The sequence below is a fragment of the Hypomesus transpacificus genome, unplaced genomic scaffold (assembly GCF_021917145.1).
Source record: "Hypomesus transpacificus isolate Combined female unplaced genomic scaffold, fHypTra1 scaffold_48, whole genome shotgun sequence".
NCBI lineage: Eukaryota > Metazoa > Chordata > Actinopteri > Osmeriformes > Osmeridae > Hypomesus > Hypomesus transpacificus.
Genome location: NW_025813996.1, coordinates 177,239 through 195,228, shown reverse-complemented (window position 1 = coordinate 195,228; position 17,990 = coordinate 177,239). Strand labels below are relative to the sequence as shown.

The window sequence follows — 17,990 nt, the reverse complement described above, 5'->3', positions numbered from 1 at the left end:
AGTGGTGGGAAATCAACCGTTTTATAATTCAAAATAGTTAATGCTTGAGGTTAAGTGTCCCTCAAAATAGTTAATGCTTGAGGTTAAGTGTCCCTCAAAATAGTTAATGCTTGAGGTTAAGTGTCCCTCAAAATAGTTAATGCTTGAGGTTAAGTGTCCCTCAAAATAATTAATGCTTGAGGTTAAGTGTCCCTCAAAATAGTTAATGCTTGAGGTTAAGTGTCCCTCAAAATAGTTAGTGCTTGAGGTTAAGTGTCCCTCAAAATAGTTAATGCTTGAGGTTAAGTGTCCCTCAAAATAGTTAATGCTTGAGGTTAAGTGTCCCTCAAAATAGTTAATGCTTGAGGTTAAGTGTCCCTCAAAATAGTTAGTGCTTGAGGTTAAGTGTCCTCAAAATAGTTAATGCTTGAGGTTAAGTGTCCCTCAAAATAGTTAGTGCTTGAGGTTAAGTGTCCCTCAAAATAGTTAATGCTTGAGGTTAAGTGTCCCTCAAAATAGTTAGTGCTTGAGGTTAAGTGTCCTCAAAATAGTTAGTGCTTGAGGTTAAGTGTCCTCAAAATAGTTAATGCTTGAGGTTAAGTGTCCTCTAAATAGTCAGTGCTTGAGGTTAAGTGTCCTCAAAATAGTCAGTGCTAGAGGTTAAGTGTCCTCAAAATAGTTAGTGCTTCAGGTTGTGTCCTCAAAATTGTTAGAGTCCCTAAACAATATTTGTGTGGAGTCTGATTGTGTTCAATAAAAATAGAGAGGAGTGTGGGGCGTATTTTCTTTGCTTTGTCCTCTCCGGTACAAGAGGGTTACAGTCCTTGAACGAGTCATATTTGTGTGGATTCAGATTGTGTTAAATAAAAATAGAGAGGAGTGTGGAGTGTTTTTTTCTTTGACCAAGAAGTTAAAGAAATCCTGGGGAGGGATGGAGAAAGGTGGGGGCTAAAAGAGTCTTACTTACTTGAGATCTTACAAAGGTGATCCCAGAGGGTATAGTTCTGCATGATTATGTGAGTATTAATGCTGAGAGATGTGTTTGTTTAGATGAATTCCAAGTTTGGTAGTTAACAAATGCTTGATCAACATTTGTTATAATTCCTAGCCAAACAGGGAGATTTTTTGAAACCTTTCCGACCAGAACTTGTATTTATAATCAGAGAATCTGTGATGTGTAATGGTATTCAGTAAAAATGCAGAAATTAAACCCCCGGTTATTAGATTGGTTAAACCAGGAAATTGGTTTGACAGTTACATTTTGAATTACATTTATTTTGATAATTTCTTTAATTTTTTCTATAGTACAATTCTAATAAGCTTGGCTAAAGTTGTATGTATGTGGTGAAGGGGGCCTGTGAGAATGTCCAGGTCTGCCGTGGATACATGGATGTCGAATGTCCACTCTGCGGAGTGATGGTGGGTTTTCCCCTGTAACATCATTAGGGTTTTCACACTGTGTCCAGTGTGTCCTCACCACTTGGCCATAACGCTGCATAGTCTCTATTATTGAATTGTATGTTAACATTGTATAATCAGTAATGGGATATTTTTTAATCTGTGTTTGTTGTCCCACCCTAAAAATATCCACTTTAAATCCTCAAATGGGTTCTTGATTTCAATATCTGTGTTTAATCATTGGTGTCTGACTGTTTGCATCTCATTTGACTCAGTTACTGCTTGATCATGGGAGATAAGGTGATGCTGGGACTGTAACTCTTTTCTGCTTCAGGACGAGTCAGAGCGGCGGGTCTGACTACCTTTGGATATACAACCCCTGTTCTAAGGCACCATTCCCCTTGATAACCTGTCCCCCCTTTCTCACTGGATGATCTACCCCTTCCCCTTGCAGCCCCTGCCCTATTTGCCCCTATGCCTCATCAGACCTAGGAGTGGTCTGCCTCCCCCCCCCCTTCCCCTTGAAGACCCTGCCCCACCTGCCCCCATACATCATCAGATGTTTGGTAAAGCCTGTTGTACATTTATGGACAGGGCCATTCCAGGTCATCGAGAGAACCTTGCAAGCCCTAAGGGTGTTGGGGAAAGAGAGTATGTGGTACCTCTGGAGTATGTGTTGTGCTGTGCATGAGTTGGTGGAGAAGTGCCAGGAGGGCCAGTGAACCTTTTGCTATTGCTACGAATGTGAGAGTCCGGAAAAGAGGGTTACGACCAGGTCAAGAGTGTTACCCCTTACGGAAAGAAAATATATTCCCCAATATATGATTTGAAAGACATTGTAATATATTGTAATATATTATTTTCCATTACATTGACCAATATATTATATATGGAAATACATGGGATAATATATTGAGAATAAATATATTACTAATATATTATACACTATAAAATATATGCATGTAATATATTGCAATATATTGCAGAATACAGCAATGATTGCCGTTTTCCATATATTTCCACATATGGAACATGAATATATAATATATGTGTTTATGTATTCCATAATATAAGCAATTATGCATTTATATATATATAATAATAATATATGCACGCATATAGTGTCACATGTGTGCCTCATATATGGCAGAATATATGATGTATATATGTGTTTAAGTACTCCATAATATAAGCAATTATGCGTTCATAAATAACCAGCATAATGTGTGCCGCCGTATATGGGAAAATGTATGGGTGATATGTGCACGCATATAGTGTCACGTGTGCCTCATATATGGCAGAATATATGATGTATATATGTGTTTATGTATTCCATAATATAAGCAATTATGCATTCATAAATAACCAGCATAATGTGTGCCGCCGTATATGGGAAAATGTATGGGTGATATATGCACGGATATAGTGTCACATGTGTGCCTCATGTATGGCAGAATATATGATGTATATATGTGTTTATGTATTCCATAATATAAGCAATTATGCATTCATAAATAACCAGCATAATGTGTGCCGCCGTATATGGGAAAATGTATGGGTGATATATGCATGGATATAGTGTCACATGTGTGCCTCATATATGGCAGAATATATGATGTATATATGTGTTTATGTACTCCATAATATAAGCAATTATGCATTCATAAATAACCAGCATAATGTGTGCCGCCGCTTATGGGAAAATGTATGGGTGATATGTGCACGCATATAGTGTCACATGTGTGCCTCATATATGGCAGAATTTATGATGTATATATGTGTTTATGTATTCCATAATATAAGCAATTATGCATTCATAAATAACCAGCATAATGTGTGCCGCCGTATATGGGAAAATGTATGGGTGATATATGCACAGATATAGTGTCACATGTGTGCCTCATATATTGCAGAATATATGATGTATATATGTGTTTATGTATTCCATAATATAAGCAATTATGCATTCATAAATAACCAGCATAATGTGTGCCGCCGTATATGGGAAAATGTATGGGTGATATATGCACGCATACAGTATAGTGTCACATGTGTGCCTCATATATGTCAGAATATATGATGTATATATGTGTTTATGTATTCCATAATATAGGCAATTATGCATTCATAAATAACCAGCATAATGTGTGCCGCCGTATAAGGGAAAATGTATGGGCGATATATGCACGGATATAGTGTCACATGAGTGCCTCATATATAGCAGAATATATGATGTATATGTACAATAAGGACAGAAATGCATGAAATATGTTTTTAATATATTGTGGATTACATATAATTGTATAATATAATTGTATAATATACTACTTAAATATACAACCTCCAATATATGTGCAAACCTTGATACCACATATTAACACAGACCAATGGGTAATCTATCAAAAGCCTCCTTTATTTTCTTTTAATCAAAACCACAAGAGGCCTTGCATATGGTCAGACAAACCTTTTTAAAGATATGTAAATATAAACAATAAATTAAATCAATTTCAATAACAGGATAACACATCAATAATATATATATGTACAATTATATATAAAAACAAAATGCACAAATAATAATGAATAAATAAATAGTCATAAAAAAAGGCTCCTGGTTAGGAGTCCATCTTGGTTGTCAACTTATTTTACACAGCCTCGCTTTAGCGCTTAAGATGGTGTCTTAGCTCGCAGATCCTACTGTTTAGTGACTTTCTAATGTCCGATTCCTTGGCCGTCGGAAACCGGTTTACAACAGCATCTGTGGAACAGCACACCAATGATTACTCTCCCCCTCCTCACTCCTCCTGCTGCTGCTGCCCCTCTGGTTTGTGAAAATCTCGACCCCCCTCCCCCCCACCTGACAGAGATGCAATCAAAACTGGAAAGCAACAGCTCTGAAAACTATTTACCTTGTAAAGCTTTAAGCTTCTTTGGTTCCAGAGCCTGCCGACGATCAGCAGGGGTATCCATTTTGCTGACCCCTCCTTTCAGGTTGGACACGAGGAGGACATCCACACTGAAGAGCCCCATCAGTAGCACCCTTGCCATCCCATTGGGGGTGGTGCTAGCTTGGGCACTCTCCCAACAATGGGTCGACACAGTGACAGTTCCGTCATTTCCACTTTTTGCCTTCGGTAAAGAACAACAGCATAAGCAACAAGGATTATCACCACAAGCAATAGAATGCCTAAGTAAAACTTTTAGAATGCTTAAAGTTTTAATGTTTGTTCGAAATTTACCAATGAGCAAATACTTACCTGTGAAGGTGTGCAAAGTGACGTTCCACCTGGGCCGTCACTCTTAGCATCAGCTTTATTGACATCTTTGGTAGGGCGGCTGTCAACATCGTTGTTTGTGGCCGTGTTGATGGAGACGAGCTTTCTCAAGTCCACCAACAACGATGGAATTTCTAAGAAAAAATGTGCCACAAGATTATACAGATATATAGCCGAACTTGTCCAAGCTACAAATCAATTGACTTATCATTAAAATTAAAACATCGGAACATGAACAAGTGATAGGACTGACTCTGATCTCCATGGATGTACAGGTCCAGTCTCAATGGATTAATACCATTTGATAAAGTAATATTTGATGATATAATACTCAATACTTGCCTTTAACTGCCATGCTCCGCAGTTTTGAGTTTTCTTTTTGTAAGGCCTTGATCTGGTTCTGCAGATGTATAATAAGGTTGTCTTTTTCCTGGCTTGTTAATTCTGCTTGACCGAAACAGAACTGCTCCTCCGCCTGTCTTTGAGCAGCAACCTTGGCCTTTTTCTATAGGGCAAAGATTTTTTATATTTAATCAAGGATAATCCAATACACAAATTATCTCTAATGTCATGTCAATCTCTGCTGATTCATTACCTGTTTTGGAATTCCACCGTCATAAGAGGTTTTGTCACCAGTACTGGTATCTTCATTAAGGTGATTAGCTTTTCTCACCCTCTTGCCTGGCATGTCATCAGAATGGAATTTCCGCTCAGCAGCTCTGAGTGTAGGCTCTTTTTCTACATTCATGTAGAAGGATAGATTTTCTTAATTCCAAATATCAACACCATTACAATATCATGTACATTTTTGTAATGTAAAAATAATGATGTGTCCCATTTCCAGACTTCTTTAAAGAGGTAGTGCCATGAATTGTTTTGATTTTTCATTTATGTACTTGTCTATGGATGGAATTGATATTGGTTCTGTAAACCACCTGGCCATTGTAAAACATACAAACATCATGGGACACATTTACACAATTAGACCTAGTTAGCCATAATAAAACTGTCATATGGGATACACATTTTGATAGATAAACAGAACAACAGACATTATGTAGCTGTATTTGCCAATACAATTTCTGGTAGGAAATAAGTGTGTAGAGACCGACTTGCCTGCTAACTGAAGAACAACAGCATATTCGACTGGCCATCCATGAGTAGGCTTCTTGTGGTTAGTTCGTCGACATTCCACCAAATATGTCTTCTCAGTATCAGCTGGGTCCAAATCAATTATCCAACTGATGGGAATTATGCTGGTTGTATCTTTGTCAGGTCCCTTTGCCCAACTAACAAGGGCAAACCTATATTTTGACATTTTTTTCTAAATACAAATAATTCAGGGCTCTCAAGTTTTGAAGACAGGCAAGAGTGACATTCCCCCCCCCAATTAATTAATTAATTGATTTTTACCTGACATCTTTGAAAGGCAGCAATGATTAATGCATCCATGGCCAGGATATAATGATAAATATGACATCATTTTAAAAGTGACCTATAACATTGACTATGCAAAACACTGCTATGTATTTAGTGCTAATACAATTAATACGCCTATTTGGAAAGAGATGTTTATAATGTGACAATATGTCAGTCATCGTGTGGTAACAAAAATATGAGTTGGCTTATTATATGTAACAGACGATGTAGGCTTTAGCAAGCTCCGTCAAAGGCATCAGGCCAACCTTCATCCCGCACTGGGTTCGAACCTGATACCTCTGACATCCCAAGCGCCACCATTACCAACTTCGCCAAAGAAAAACTTTCATTAATGACACGAGTGGTGTCTTACATAGAGGAGTGAGTGTCACCGATACATACCGGCTATATCTATGAACTACTTGTTCCGAGCAGGTGTTGTAAAACAGGCTGTAAAACTGTTGGTTAGGACACTCATGAAAAACTGATGCTAATGATCTGGGAAGCATTTTCTTTCAGCAGTCAAGTTGTCATTGTTTGTGTCAAACAAGTTGTGAATATGTTGTAACATTAAAACAAGAGATCATGATTGTGCTCAAAGTGATGCTCCAGCTCCCATGGTTCGCTCAATGCTGTGTAGGTGAACTAAACTTTCGGAGAAGTTGTAGCAGAATCACGTGAACAATTACAGGATATGCTTTTATTCCATTGGATGTTGCATTAAATCTTATCCAGATACAATGGTGCCATTTTCCAATTGGCTATTGTAAAGACCCTTTCTTTTTTTTGATTGGCTGATAAGTGGCAGCTCGACTAAGAACTCCAGGGGAGACGCGCTTGATTCCTGCCGGTTCCATAAGGAGAGTGGCGCGGCCAGGGGATTTTTGGTTGGTTGCTGCGGCATATTAAATATATTATAAATATTTTTTTTTCTGCATGAGAAATACAATGTGTGGCGGGAGGGCCTGACAAAGGACCGAAATTAGTGACTGTCACGCTCAATGCGTGACACTTGAGAGCCCTGCAAATATGTACTTTCATGTCCTCCTTGTTGCTGGTGTATTTTTCGCTGTCTCTTTCCCTGTTAAACGATCCTGTCATTTATACTAGACATTCTCTGTTTATACCTTCCCGCTCAAGCATTGCGCATGCGCATCCGTGGCGCTAAGCATTCTGGTTGAAGCAGTCAGTGGTGCTGAGTAGAGTGCAAACAAACAAACAAACAAACGTAGGAAATGGACCGAGTATGATTGAAAAGGACATATATTCTTCCGGCTTCTGATCAAACGGATATTCCAAAAAGAACAAGACGATCATGGAAAAAAAGGTAAGTTATTTTGTTTGATCACGGCTGATCTTGGCTTAAACAGTACATGATAATGCTAACTATATATCTGTTGTCTCAAACTGATTTCGAGGCAGGGATGACAAGGGGAGAGTTTTTTTTGTATTGCTTTGAATGGGACCTAAATGGGACAAAGAAAGGCAACTTTCTGACATAAAATTTGTAGCAACAAACGTAATGTTACTTCTGTCATTCAAGTTCGGGTCGAGCTGGTTTCGATCTCAAGGCAAAAATATGTCAGTCAACTATCAAGTCTGCATCTCTACAAAGTGAGCTATTGAAGCTTTACGGGTGGCCTTTCCGGTCACGTATTTAACAACTACGTCAGCTGTCTTGAGCTGATCTGAACCAACTGGTTGCCATGGTGATAAAGTGGTAGTGGTCAATTTGGCCATAGATGCGAGGAAAGAAACGTGATAACTATCATCGGTAGTTTCCACTTTTGGAAAAAGTGGCTGACTTGAAGCTGAGAATACCATTGGCTGCTTCAAGTCAGCCGGCTTGCAGGCGGCTGCAGGCGACGCCGGCGCTGCATGAAGTCGAACTTACCTATTGATATGTTCACGTCACACTAGGAGGGGCGTAGCCAGAATAATCTTTTTGGGTAGGCCTAGAAAAATATGGATAGGCATCTTTTCAGTTTTTTTTACTTATTTATTTCGCGATGTGCATAATTTCTCAGAGATATTTTCGTTTTTGGGTAGACCTTAGAACACGCAGTAGCATTTTTATTTTACAGATGCGTGTATTTCCTCAGAGGGGCAACCACAAGCTCTGAGGTTAACATTTAAATCATTTGATATTTCCAAAGATAAATATGAATCAGTGTTTTCTATCACTTTTCTATCACCCAGGAAAGAAAGGACAGAGCATAGAGTTAATATAACTAGAGTAAGCTACTTTTGTCTTCCAAGATGGCGTCCCCATTCATTTCCATGAAAAGTGCGCAGTGAGGCAAGCGAGAGCGCGAGACTGGACGCGGCCATCTTTCCACTTCCGTGTCTTCCTGTCTAGCTTTAAACAGTGGCTCTTTTTTTCCCTAGCTCCGAGAGCTTATGTATCGGCTATCGGCTAATGTGAACTTTTGTGCTTGTGCCCTGTTAGTATCCGCCAGCACATTTGCAGGCAACTTTCAAAGACTAAAATCGGGAAAAATTCTTTTATGAAAAAGCTAGTAGTATGAGCCAGGTTCGAGAATCAAACAAAAATTATTGGGGGAGATAGTTTTGTAAATGTTGAATGGAGTTAATAGAGTAAAAACGACCGGAAGAGTCGGAAACCTAACCGTACATGCAATACCACCTACATCCACCGGGGCCGTTGCTTCAAGCCGAGGGGCGAGGGGTGGGGGCTTGGGACAGAGACCAAGGCCGAATCCCAATACTCCCCCTTACCCCTTCCCCTTACCCCTTCCCCTTAACTTACCCCTTCCCCTTGGCCCTCGAAAGTAAGGGGTAAGGGCTACATAGCCCTAGGAAATGGGACGCCACTTGGTTACAGGTACGTCATCTAGCACGTATCGATATCTCCAAAGCAAGTAGCGTTATGCACTGATATTAAACGAAATTCGCTGCTAATGGAGTTTACTTAGAACTGTAGACATGCTAGTCAAAGAAATGCGGGACTGTTGTGCAATTCAGAACTGTAACATTAACGTACCAAACTAGCGATTTTTTGAAGGAAAATGGTTTTAGGAAAATGGTTGCAAATATATATGTTCATGACTGTATATAACACAAAACAAGACTGTCATAATTTTTTTATCAATTAATTAAGCCGATAATATAACATTTACCGGACTCTCTGGATGATTTTGGTCGCCATTGTTGCCGGTCGCACAGTTTTCACATAGCCCTAGGTTTCAAGTAAGCTCCCGATCTTACTTGGTTTTAAGGGGTGTATACCCCTTAGTCTTAGCCCTTCCCCTAGCTCCAAAAGAGTATTGGGACACCACTAGCTCTCACGGGAACGCGCAAAACTAAGGGGAAGGGGTAAGGGGAAGGGGTAAGGGGGAGTATTGGGATTCGGCCCAAGATTGATCAGCCAAACCAGGATCTGGTAAGTCATGAACTTTAAACATGTAAATGTAAAACTAGACCTTATTTTTGCTGTTCTGTCTTCAGCCAGAACATCCTACTTGTCACAAAATAAAATATTTTTTATTTTTATTCTTATTTTTAATAAATAAAAATAATAAGTATTGCCAGATGCATCTCCTGCAACGAAGGTCTTCATCAATATCTTAAAATATGTGTAACCTAAGAGCACATTACATTTCAATTAGTCATTTAGCAGACGCGCCTATCCAGAGCGATTTACATTAAGTACAGGGACATTCTCCCCAAGGACACAACGTCATGTGTCCCGGCCAGGAATCGAACTAGCAACCTTCAGATTACTAGCCCGGTTCCCTAACCTCAGCCATCTGACTAATAGTCCATTCTCTTCTACAATATTTAATTTAGAGTGGATACAGAAAAGTCACCATTATAGAGCACTGAGACACTTAAGTGTTAGTTAGCAAGATAGTTATGATACATAATGTAACTCAGACAATGATTCTGAAAATGCTGTCATTCACATTACAGCAAGTATAATGTATAAAAGGCCCGCACAATGTGAGGGAATTCTGCGATGTGTAATAAGTTTTTATTATTATATTGCAACGACGGTACGAGCGTTCTGATTAGCTAATGGGTAGAAGTGTTTAATAGTGCAATGATAATATAACTTTTTATAAATGCAGAAGTAATATCTAGATATACAGTTACTGTCTGCTTTAATAATGCTAACTTGGGCCACAAATATTGATGCCCACTTGAGATAAAACCATGCACAATGTGTTTGTGGTTTGACAGAGGGGTGGAGTACACCAATGCGAGAGAAAGGTGTGCGCTGGATTTACATTTTTTGTATTAATTTTTTAGGTATATTATGATGATGATTCTGAACAATGGAGTCCTCTCAGTGGACAACAAAGTTTGTCAGGGGTAGAAGACTCTGTAAGTTTCAACCAACTGTGAGGTGTTTAGTGGAACAATGTAGGCTACTCTTTAGCTATGCTTTCAACTTTTGTAGGGCTCTGGCCGGTAGCAACATTGTAGAGCAATAACATATTTGATTAATGCTGGCATTTGACCCAGCAAGCTCAAGTTATGTTGAGCATTTTGGTTTGCGCAGTGTAAATTGTTTTAGTGTGTTTATACTTAATATGTTATATGGAACATGCTACATACTGTTGGGGGTGACTGTTGGTGGCTGGCGTCTGTGCATGGAACAAAGGTTAATGAATACTTTGTATTATTTTCTTAAACACAGAACCTGCATTAAAATTCCTCTCACTCCGACTTTGACAATGGCTCTGAAGATGCACATGATGTCAGGCACATTACAGTGAGTATAGTGTACAGTACATTTCAGGTTTTTTCTTTGACATATCTTAAGAACTAGAAATGTTACATGTTGTTAACATGCAGGTTGGCTTGTAAGCTATCTATGGATTTGTATTTTGTAATCTGTTTCTTTAGGTAACTAATGATGATTCTGAACCATGGAGTACTCTCAGTGGACAACAAAGAGTATTAGGAAGAGCTGAAGTGTAAGTTTCAACTGTGTGGTGTTTAGTTTCACCTGTGTGGTCTTTAGTTTCCAATGTGTGGTGTATAGTTGAATATATGTCTATCTGCCGGAGGAAAGCTAGAATGAATGCTTGTGTCCTAGTTGTGGCACTGTCAGTCAGAGCATTAGCATGGTGCCTCGCCAGATCAGCAAAGGGGTAGAGCAGCGGCCAGGACAGTAAAGTGAAATTGGTAGAAAGTTATGTTTCTGATAAATGTCACTAGCTCTACTGGATTGGGTGTAGTTAAACTTTTGACTAATTTACTGAAGGTACCGAAGAACTAAAGTGATATTCTGGAGGAAAACACATGTAGCCTTAATGTGCTCTTTAGTTATACAAATCTCAATGAGGCAGGGGCTTATTTAAATTTTTTCCCAGACTTGCACAACTCCACTACATCCTGAAGTTACAGTACAGCTTCTTTATTTCCTCTCCTACACTATTTTACGAACTGATTAATCAGGTGTGCCTGGTCATTAATGTTGAGACCACAGCAGTTAGGCACAACCGACATTGATCTGAATTTTTTTTCCTTTTATTGAGCCTGCATGCTGACTGTGGAGATTATATTTCCAGATGTCCTACTTCCCCTCTCTTATTTGAGGATGAATGTTCCACAGAGAGTGACCCTCACTTCAATTATGAACCAAATACCAGTAACTGTATTCCTGAAGACTTGGATGACAGTCTTGGATCCATTATTGGAAGTGAAGGAGAACATTCCCTTTTAGTTGAAGAAATCCCTGATGACTCAGCAAATGAGGAATCACATCTTGGAGAAGTCAGACATGAACACTTTACTCTGGAAAACAAAGAGCCTCTTTACACTGGTTCACGACTAACCCAAGCTCAGAGTTTTTTACTTATACTTTCATTTGTTTTGAGATACGGACTTACAGGCATGGCTCTCTCTGATCTCCAAGATTTGATAAATATTCACTGTCCAGACAACACCCAGTTAACCTCAAAGTATCTGTTCTTAAAAAATCTTAAGCCAGTAGATGGTCACCTACAATGTTACATATATTGTCCAAACTGTGAGTACTACATTGGTGACCGGGATAGTGAAGGACAATGTGTTGTATGCCACACAGCGTGGGATAATAACAGCTCGCTGAAGAATGGAAACGTCTTTATGTATTTACCAATCCAAACACAGTTGGAACATCTTCTTCAAAGGGAAGATATTGCACAGTGTCTCAAGTCAAGAGATGGCACATATAATACAGACATTTATGAAGATATTGGAAGTGGTCAAATGTACCATGATCTGTACCAAGGTGGAGGCCCGCTTCACTGCACTCATGGATACTCCTTAACACTCAACTGTGATGGAGTGCCTGTATTCAAATCATCACTCTATAGTATTTGGCCATTATATGGGATTGTAAATGAGCTTCCTTACCCTGTGCGCAAACACAATGTTCTACTTTTTGGCTTGTGGTTTGGTGATAAAAAGCCAAATGTTTAATGTTTTAAAGCCATTCACTTTAGAGTGTCAGAAGTTGTCAACTGTGGGCTTTGAGATCAAAAGAAACAGCCTTTTGGAACAATGTAGAGTTGTGGCAGCACTTATGATGTGCAATTCGGTAGCCAGGCCCATACTGCAAAACATGACCCAGTTTAATGGTCGGTATGGATGCAGCCTCTGTTTACATCCCGGTGAACAAGTAGAAAAGGGTCGTGGCACTGTCAGGGTATACCCATACAAAGATGTTCCGAAGAGGGACCACGTTTCAACTATAAATAATGCAAGAGAGGCTTTACAAACCAAAACATCTGTGAGGGGTGTTAAAGGGCCCACATGTCTGATAAAGATTCCACACTCTGACATCATATCTGGCATTCCTCCTGACCATATGCATAATATACATCTTGGTGTGGTTCGCCAAATGGCAAGTATGTGGCTGGTGATGAAGAAAGTGTTTTGTCCGTCTATTCATAAACGGAGTGACTAAGTTCAGTTGAGTTCTGGATTTTAATAAGTATTTATCAATCTGCAGATTGGGAGAGAAAACCAGACCTCTGACAATAAATGACACCACAAACCAGGCTTAGGTCTCAATGATGTCTCTCTCCGCTCTGAAGGCCGGAGGACCATCTTTTATAGGGCACAAGAATGTAAACATAGATAGTGACAGTCTTGTAGTAATGACGTTACAACAGTCTCAGAGAAAGAGATTCACTGCTCCCAACACATGACAACTCTCAGACTAGAGTTCAGCAGTACTTTCTCCTGATCCCGAACATCTATTAATCCTGACACATAGACACAATCTACTATTATTAATAGCAAGCTTACATGAGAACATACTAACTAGTATGTAATGACTAGTTCTATTGATTAGTGAATAATGTAAGCACACAGGAAATCGCAATTTCTTCCACACTGAACAGTGAAAACCATGAAAAGCCATATTACATTGGCAATAGAGTGAATGAACTTGATGAACAGCTCTTGCTAATTAAGCCACCTTGCAATATCACAAGAGTGCCCCGATCTCTTCAGCAAAGGAAGTTTTGGAAGGCTTGTGAATGGCAGAACTGGTTACTGTTTTATAGTATATTTGTGCTAAAAGGAATTCTGCCCCGGGTATTTTACCAGCACTGGTTAGTCATTGTCACATTTATGTATTACTTTGCAAGGACATTATTACAACTTTTTTTCTGCCAAGGGCCATTTGGATATTTATAATAACAGAATTATCAACTGAAAAATGGGCCTGCTACATTTGGTGAAACATTTAATTAACTCCTAATGTGATGGCTGTAACTGCTTCTCTTTGGTGAGGTTTGTGATGTTAGCTGGCAGGGCCGGATGCAGCCTGCTTTCACATGGGGTGCAGTGAACATTTCTGGTGGGGTATCATGATTACGGAAAGGGATCGTATTATTGTTGATATTGCTACTATTTTTGAGACTGCTCATCAATCCGAATGTTGATCAGGCGCGGAGCCAGATGTTGTAAACATTCGGTGTTTAGTCCAACAACGTATTCTGGGTTTGATTTGATGCTAGAAAGGCAATTCTGCACTTAATGCGAAATCCTTTTGGTGCATTGGTACGCGACACTGCGCGCCTCCATGGTCAACGAATAATGCACCTGATAATACGGCGCCTGCAGTTCCATAGCGGGCCGGACCAAATTATTTCGCGGGGCGCATACGGCCGGAAGTTCCCCAATATGGTGGTTCATTTGAAAATATGAAATGTCAATATATGTATTTATATATAGCACGTGCATATATAGCAGTATATTAAAGCATGTAAAGACAAACTATTACATGGTAAAAATATAGTGGCCTTTTGGTCTTGATAGCAATAGATTTTTATATATGTATCAATATGTACATATATATGGTCTATGCATATATTGCGATGTATTATGAAATATAAATATTCAATCCCATATATGGCAATATAGTGCCTAATGTATCACATGATATTTCCCAATATACTGCAGTACATTTTCTTTCCATAAGGGACTGCTTGACCATACTAGAATTGTACTGGACTAAGATGGTTTCTGCTAATTTGCTTAGTGTGTGCTATATCGAATATCAACATGATTGTTGCTCTATCCCATGTATCAGGTCCCTGTGCAACCAGATCATTGTCTCGGCTGTGGAGAACCCAATGAAGGGGTTCCAAATGCCGTTGCTGGGGGTGGCTGACCAGGACGAGGAGGCGGTGGTTGGTCCGGGCTATGTTGATTGATCTCTGGTGTTTTCAGAGATCAAAAGAGGGATTCAAGAATTTATAATACATTACAGTACAATTCTAGTGCTATAATCATTAGCTGTATCACGGGCAAGGCACTATCTATAATTCCAGTTATTAATATTTGTGGCAACTTAATCACCAAATGCATCACGGGAACTGTGCACTATATAGCAACGGGAACAATGCTCGTAAGACTTTATACAGGATGCATGTATTAAAGTTATGTTTTGTGCTTATTAAATGTATATCTTATGAACTTAGAAGTGTGCTCAGGCTTTAAACATTGTGTCTCACACAGGGTGTGGGAAACAGGCTGTATTTTGTGTGTTATCTCTCCATTTCAGAAGCAACCTTGAATCCAGGCTGAGACAGCACCCGAGCAGAAGGGATGCGTGGGGAAGAACAAACTCCCTGATACACGAGAGAACAAGCTCAACCCTTTTTTGATATTTCTGTTTCAATTGCACTGTATTATATATGCTGGGGCAGGGACAGATATTCAGTTGGACTTCGTGAACCAGCCCGAAACTCTGTTGCAGGTAGGGAAACGTAGACAGCCCCAGAGCTCTGTACTTGTTGATTTCCAACTGCTGCATTAAAGCTGATATTATCGGACCTCTGCGACTCCAGATCACTTTTTCTAGAACACATATTTGTGTCATTGATTACCATCATTACATATTGGATTAGACACAAAGATTTTCAGTCTTTCAAAAGTCAAACTCCAAGACCTAGTACAGAAGCAAAATCCAAATTGAGCGGAAGTACATAGGAGGGCAGAGCCAGGCTACTCCAGACCCAACTTCCCGACCAAATTTTTTTGTGGGCGGGAAGTTAAGTTGGGCTGGCAGCCAGGCTAGACATCCTAATCAATAGACTGGAAAAGCTTATTGGGTTCACGGATAGTGTATTGAACTGGACGAAATCATATATCACAGGGAGGAAGTTTAATGTTAATTTAGGAGACCATAGGTCCAAGACTGGAAGAAAGATGAGAACAGATACAGGGTTGCTCAAGGAAGCTGCCTAAGTCTGTTACTTTTTTCTTTTTATACAGTATGTTACCACTCAGCGACATAATCAGAGAACATAACATAGATTTCCATAGCCATGCGGATGACAACTATATACAGTGGGGCAAAAAAGTATTTAGTCAGCCACCAATTGTGCAAGTTCTCCCACTTAAAAAGATGAGAGGCCTGTCATTTTCATCATAGGTATACCTCAACTATGAGAGACAAATGAGAAAAAAAATCCAGAAAATCAAATTGTAGGATGTTTTATGAATTAATTGGTAAATTCCTCGGTAAAATAAGTATTTGGTCACCTACAAACAAGCAAGAATTCTGGCTCTCATAGACCTGTAATTTCTTCTTTAAAAGGCTCCTCTGTCCTCCACTCGTTACCTGTATTAATGGCACCTGTTTGAACTCGTTTTCAATATAAAAGACACCTATCCACAACCTCTAACAGTCACACTCCAAACTCCACTATGGCCAAGCTGTCAAAGGACAACAGGAACAAAATTGTAGTCCTGCACCAGGCTGGGAAGACTGAATCTGCAATAGGTAAGCAGCTTGGTGTGAAGAAATTAACTGTGGGAGCAATTATTAGAAAATGCAAGACCACTGATAATCTCCCTCGATCTGGTGCTCCACGCAAGATCTCACCCCGTGGGGTCAAAATGATCACAAGAACGGTGAACAAGGACTTCCGGTTGGCACGCGGTAGAGGATGGCAGGCTAGCAAATCGCTCTCCCACCTTCTAAATATATTTCCCCGGAATCAAAGTACATTAACGAAATAAGACACACACAACATATGGAAGGGGATAAGAACAGGCGAGTCAGGGGCAGAACGGCCACAAGGTCGGAGCGAAATGAGAAATTAGCGATGGAGAGTGACGACGGTGTCGATGCTAACTCGCCTAGCCCGCGCAGGCTTGATACTACCGAAGCTGGCTTGCTGGCTAATATCCACACCGAGATCAGGGCGATGCGTGCGGATGTTAAAAAGGAGCTTTGTGCACATTGCCATAAGCTAAGAGAGGACGTTAAGAACGATTTGGCTGAGTTCAGAGAGGAGATCAACCAGACACTGGGAAACATCAGGGAAGATTTGAAAACTACAACAACACGAGTGGATGAGGCGGAGCAGCGCGTAGCTGATATAGAGGAGTTCAACACGGAGTTCGAAGTCGAGCTCCTCCAAATGAAGCAAGCGCAGGAATCCATGCAAATAAAGGTGGCCGATTTGGAGCTACGGTCTCGGCGGAACAACATCCGTATTTACGGCATACCTGAAGGTGAGGAAGAAAATTAAACCAATGGAATTTGTAGCAAACTTATTGAGAATCGAGCTGGCCCTGGGGGAGATTGATCTGAAAATTCAGCGCTGCCACAGAGCTTTGGGTCCGCGGCCTCCCCGGGACGCACCGCCGAGATCGTTTGTGTTAAACTTTCTAGAGAATAAAACCAAAGACCAGGTTATCTCTACTGCGTGGAAAAAGAAAGAAGTCTTCTATAAGGACACACGAGTCTATTTTGACAATGACTACCCGACTGAAGTAATGAGGAAGAGAAGGGAATATGCTGGAATAAGAAGAGTATTGAAGGAGAAAGGAGTGCGGTTTCAGACGCCCCCCCCTGCCAAGCTCAAGGTGTTTTTGGCCAGCGGGCCGAGGATTTACAATGATGCAAAAGAGGCCGCCGATGACCTACGGAGAGAGGGATTCCCCATCGCGCAGGAGACAGTTCCCAGTCCAGCTGTGAAACCACACCAGGCGCAGTGGGAGAGAACAAGAGGCAAGCGCCCCCAGCAAGCACCCCACTCGGAGCTGATAAGACACAAGCTGCGTGCCTTCCGCCGCAGCCCTAATGCAACCTGAACCCAACAGTGTGGAATGAGAGAGTTTGACCATCTACGACCATAAGTGGACTGGTAACCTGGGTATTTATTCTTCTTTACCCCTATTCTTTCAGATGACTCTTACCCTCACCTCTCTTGTTTAAATTGTATTTTTTTTTTTTTTTTTTTTTTTTTTTTTTTTGTACTCTTGCAATGACTGCCCCTGGCCTAAAATAATATGTTTTACTGAGACCGGGAGAGTAGTTATGTTGGAAGCTGCCATTTAGATTCTATGTTATTGTTTTCACTTCTGGGAGCAATCTTATTGATTACTCCAAAGAGGGGCCCTTACCTTGAGCTAGGTTTTCCCCTCATATTTAAGGAG

The 17,990-nt window shown here is 40.1% G+C and overlaps 1 long non-coding RNA gene across 1 annotated transcript; it reads left to right on the top strand.

The window, feature by feature from the left end:
* The first annotated feature begins 7,220 nt into the window (after positions 1-7,220).
* LOC124465366 lies at positions 7,221-14,888 on the top strand. The gene is made up of 4 exons (XR_006955789.1): positions 7,221-7,398; positions 10,735-10,809; positions 10,944-11,014; positions 14,629-14,888. It is a non-coding gene; the product is annotated as an uncharacterized LOC124465366 (long non-coding RNA).
* Positions 14,889-17,990: the final 3,102 nt, after the last annotated feature.